At 44.3% G+C, this 4,813-nt stretch overlaps 1 long non-coding RNA gene across 1 annotated transcript; it reads left to right on the forward strand.

Moving 5' to 3' along the window:
• The first annotated feature begins 1,299 nt into the window (after positions 1-1,299).
• On the forward strand, positions 1,300-3,635 carry LOC139156203 (uncharacterized). Its single transcript, XR_011557275.1, has 3 exons — positions 1,300-1,410; positions 2,345-2,402; positions 3,143-3,635. It is a non-coding gene; the product is annotated as an uncharacterized lncRNA (long non-coding RNA).
• Positions 3,636-4,813: the final 1,178 nt, after the last annotated feature.

Genomic DNA, 4,813 nt, shown 5'->3' on the forward strand with positions numbered 1-4,813 from the left:
ATTTCCAAATTCTGAGTTTGGAATTCCGAGTTCAGAATTCCAAATTCCAAATTCCGAGTTCGGAATTCTGAGTTCGGAATTCCAAATTCCGAGTTCGGAATTCCAAATTCCGAGTTCCGAGTTCCGAGTTCCAAATTCCAAATTCAGAGTTCCAAATTCAGACTTTGGAATTCCGAGTTCCGAATTCTGAATTCCGAGCTCCGAATTCCGAGTTCTGAGGGAGAGACCTTCTCTTTAAGGTAGAGTTAAGGGAAAGCTGGGAGAAGTGAGAAGGGGTTTCAGTCAGACACGACAGAGGTACTGATATACCTGCTGTGTCCGCAGCCTCCATCCCTGAGACCAAACTCCTTATCCATTATGTCAAAGGTTCTTGTCTCCAGAAAGGAGCTGGGGCTGGCTGGCTGGTGGTGAAGGGCACTAGGAAAAACCTGCAACATTTAGGGCCAAAAAATTGGAGTCAGGCTCTCCCAGTTGGATGGATATTGTGACCCCAAAGCTATAGATTGACCTACTTAATTATTTGGGGAAATTCACCTAAACTGCGATTCCATTGGCCAGATATGGTAGTTATTTCCCAAGCACCCTTGGCCTGGCGGTGTTGTGGTTCAGCCTGGGACCCCTCCGGGAATGGCTGACTTGCTGTCGGCTTCCAGCTCAGAGGGAGAGGCTGAGGACCAGGAGGTGCAGACTGACGAGGAAGAGGAATCCCAGGCTGAAGACGAAGGACAGCCAGAGTTCCACCAGGGGGAGCTCTCCCCAGCAAGCAGCCTGGAGTCCCTGGGGGAAGATGCTCACGACATCATAGATATGCGACAAAGGAGAGCTAATCAGAGACGAACTCAATTGGCTAGGTATTTCCAGCATTAGAGGTCACAGCTGGGTTTGGGTGTGGTGCTCTTGGGAAAGGATAAAAGGCGGCCCCACCCTTCCTGGCTTGTGGAGTTTTATCTTGGAGATTCGTGAGACCTGTCTGTGAACTTTGGTGGCTACAATCCTGGTTTGTGCTTTGGACTATTGAAACCTTGGGGGGGTGTGCCAGCAAGAAACTTGTGGACTTGACTGGACATCAGGACCCTGCTGTAACGTATGGTAACCTGTCTGCTGTGAAGACAGGTTTTCCTTTGTGCTTATTTTTTCCTGTTATAAAATACTGTTGGATTTTACCAGAGTGTCTGGCTGTTTTTTCAGTGGGTGTGGAGGTCTGGGAAAACCCAGACAGAACAGGCGTACTCATTTATTTTCAATTTTTAATATTTGGATTTTTCACACTACCTTTATTATTTCTCTCAATAGCTCCAGGCAGTGAATGTATCTAAGATTCCTTCTTCCCCACAAGAACAACCTTGTGAAGGCTGAGAGAGAGACTGGCTTGAGGACACCCACTTGGCTTTCATGGCTGAGATGGGACTCGTAAGTACTTCGCGGGGTGTTCCATCTTAATTTCACTTGGTTGCCAACTTTTCCTGTTATCAGAAGCATCAAAGAAATGCAGAGATGGCCACAAAGAATGAGAGATGATGCCGACTCCTTTGGAGGTTTTTGAGTGACGATATAAATTGAGTTGGACACAGAATCAAATGGGAAGTCAGGATAGTTTGAAGAGAGATCAGTGTTGGGGGATTTTGTTGGTGTTTCTCAAACTTGGCCCCTTTAAGGCATGGGGGGACTTCAATTCCCAGAATTCTCCACCCAGCCAGCATGCAAAATTCTGGGAGTTGAAGGCATCCGTGCCTCACAGGGACCAACTTTGTGGTTTTTACACAAAGTTTTTATACTGTAATTTCATGAATGCTTTAGGCCAGTGATGGTAAACCTTTTAGACCAGTGGTTCTCAACCTGGGGGTCGGGACCCCTTTGGGGATCGAATGACCATTTCACAGGGGTCGCCTGAGACCGTGGGAAAAGACAAATTTCCCCTGGCATTGGGAACTAAAGCTTCTATTCTGGCATCTTGGAACATATTTTACAATCCGACCAATCAGGCGTTTACAGTCCCTCTGACCTTCCTGCCAATCAGCTCAAAGCTCTGTTGAGGGAATTGGCACTAGACTTATTGTTGGGGGTCACCACAACACAAGGAACTATATTAAGGGGTCACGGCCTTAGAAAGGTTGAGAACCACTGTTTTAGACCCAGAGTGCCCAAGCTGGAAGGCCAAAGCACTGAAACTCAATGACCAGCTGGCCAATGAGCATTGCAACTCTCAGAAACCCTGGCTGAGCTGGGGCATCGGTGCGCCTGCCCACAGAGAGAGCTCTGCGTGCTAACTCTGGCATGTGTGCCATAGGTTCACCATCATGACTTCATTGGTTTGTATTAACCCTAATCTGTTCCTTATTGGTAGGTTAAGGTGACAGTGAAAAGGAAGTACACAGTAGAAGCCTACAGCTGGAAGTCAACTTGTAAGTCAACTGCCTGCCTGCCTGCCTGCCTGCCTGCCTGCCTGCCTGCCTGCCTGCCTGCCTGCCTGCCTGATTGATTGATTGATTGACTGACTGATTGATGGATTGATTGTGTGTCATCAAGTTGAATGTTGATGCCTAGCAGCTCATAATCGATTTTCTCCATTTGTCCCCAACTTGGCCCTTCAGGCATCCCAATCTGCCCTCTTCCCCACTGTAGCTGCTTATGGGTTCTCTTCTCTTTCCTTCACCTATGTCAGCATTGCAGACTTCTCCAGCAAGTTTGATCAGCATTGATTGACAGCAAGAAAACTGTGTGGATTCTGAGTGGCCATAGAGGAAGATGGATAATATGTCCCCAGTCTGATATTTGAATCTCCCAAAAATTCACCCATTCACACAGTAATCAAACCCAAATTTTCCTTTCCTGCTCTTTCCTTCCACCTTTTCCAGCATTAGGAACAGCTCCAGAGTTGGTTTTCACTTGATGTGCCTCAAATACGACATTTTTAACCTTGTGGTTTTTAGTTGAGGTCTGGGTAGATTGTATCTAAATGATCCTTCTCCAGGAGACCCATCTGCAGAATGTCCATTGTTTCTTCATGCCTCATGCATCTCATGCTAGCAGAAGATGATGGACTCCAGAACTGTAGGATAAAGACAGAGTACAGAAGGCAGGTGAGAAAAATTGGCCCTGAACTGAGAGAGGATGTGACTGTGTCTCTCCATTTTTCAAACAGGTCAGAAATGGGCATACAATCAGTATCCTTACGAGATGTCTTTGACCACTGATGGTCCCAATCTTCAGGTTGATGAACCGAGAGACTTCTTTGACTTTCAGACCCAGGAATTCCAGAAAGACAATCGATGGATGAAAGATCAGCACAGTTGTCTCCAGGAGAAAATGGATTAATTTAAGACCACAACAGAAGGCCTGCAGAAAACCTGCAGAAGATTGTGTCATCAGTTAGAGCTAGAGGACGAATCTTTGCTGAAATACAGTGAAGAACTCCACAAAGATCTGTGCGAGGTCTCAAGCTAAATGTCCATCTCAACCAAGGGAAGGCTGACTCTGAGAAAGACATCGAAGAGGTGAGGAATGTTCTGTCAGAGCTTAAGAAGCACCACCAGAGTCTGCAGCATGGGCCTCCTGATACGGACTACAGTTACCATATGGAAAATGGTGGTGTTGATTTTAATTCTAAGTGGTTTGCGGTTTTTTAGTTGTTAATTCTTGGGGGCACAAACTGTCAGTATTTTAATTTTTCTTGTTATCTACTTTTGTAAGCATAATAAATGAATACAATAGAATTTTATTGGCCAAGGAATTTGTCTTGGTGCAGATGCTCTCAATGTACATAAAAGAAAAAGATACATTTGTCAAGAATCACGAGGTGCAACACCTAATGATTGTCATAGGGGTCAAATAAGCAATAAAGAAACAATCAAGATTAATAAAAATCTTAGGATGCAAGCAACAAGTTACAATCATACAGTCCTAAGTGGGAGGAAAAGGATGATAGGAATGATGAGAAAAAATTAGTAGAAATAGAAGTGCAGACTTAGTAAAATGTTTGACAGTGTTGAGGGAATTATTTGTTTAGTAGAGTGATGGCTTTTGGGGAAAAACTCTTCTTGTGTCTAGTTGTCTTGGTGTGCAGTGCTCTGTAGCGACGATTTGAGGGTAGGAGTTAAAACAGTTCATGTCCAGGATGCGAGGGGTCAGTAAATATTTTCCCCGCCCTCTTTCTGGCTCGTGCAGTATACAGGTCCTCAATGGAAGGCAGGTTGGCAGCAATTGTTTTTTCTGCAGTTCTGATTATCCTCTGAAGTCTGTGTCGGTCCTGTTGGGTTGCAGCACCAAGCCAGACAGTTATAGAGGTGCAGATGACAGACTCAATGATTCCTCTGTAGAACTGTATCAGCAGCTCCTTGGGCAGTTTGAGTTTCCTGAGCTGGCGCAGAAAGAACATTCTTTGTTGTGCTCTTTTGATGATGTTTTTGATGTTAGGTGACCATTTTAGGTCTAAAATGTAAATTTATTTTTATTTATAAATCTGCCTTTTCCTACATTGCTTATATCCTTATACCACTGTTGGTCAGCTTTTGACCCAGTTCTACCAGGACTCTTTACCTTCTTATGTTCATATGGACAAACATAAAAACAATAAAGAGCCATCATGGCCCACAGAAAATAAGACCTCTTTGCATATTCCAGTTTTTAGCCTGGTGCTTTAAATGTCTACACCAAACTGATTTTATAGTTCAAGTTTACCTTTACATCAATATAGAAACATGGAACATTGATGGCAGAAAAAGACCTCATGGTCCATCTAGTCTGCCCTTATACTATTTCCTGTATAGGATGGATATATGTTTTCCCAGGCATGTTTAAATTGAGTTACTGTGGA

The sequence above is a fragment of the Erythrolamprus reginae genome, unplaced genomic scaffold (assembly GCF_031021105.1).
Source record: "Erythrolamprus reginae isolate rEryReg1 unplaced genomic scaffold, rEryReg1.hap1 scaffold_85, whole genome shotgun sequence".
In the NCBI taxonomy this organism is placed as follows: Eukaryota; Metazoa; Chordata; class Lepidosauria; order Squamata; family Dipsadidae; genus Erythrolamprus; species Erythrolamprus reginae.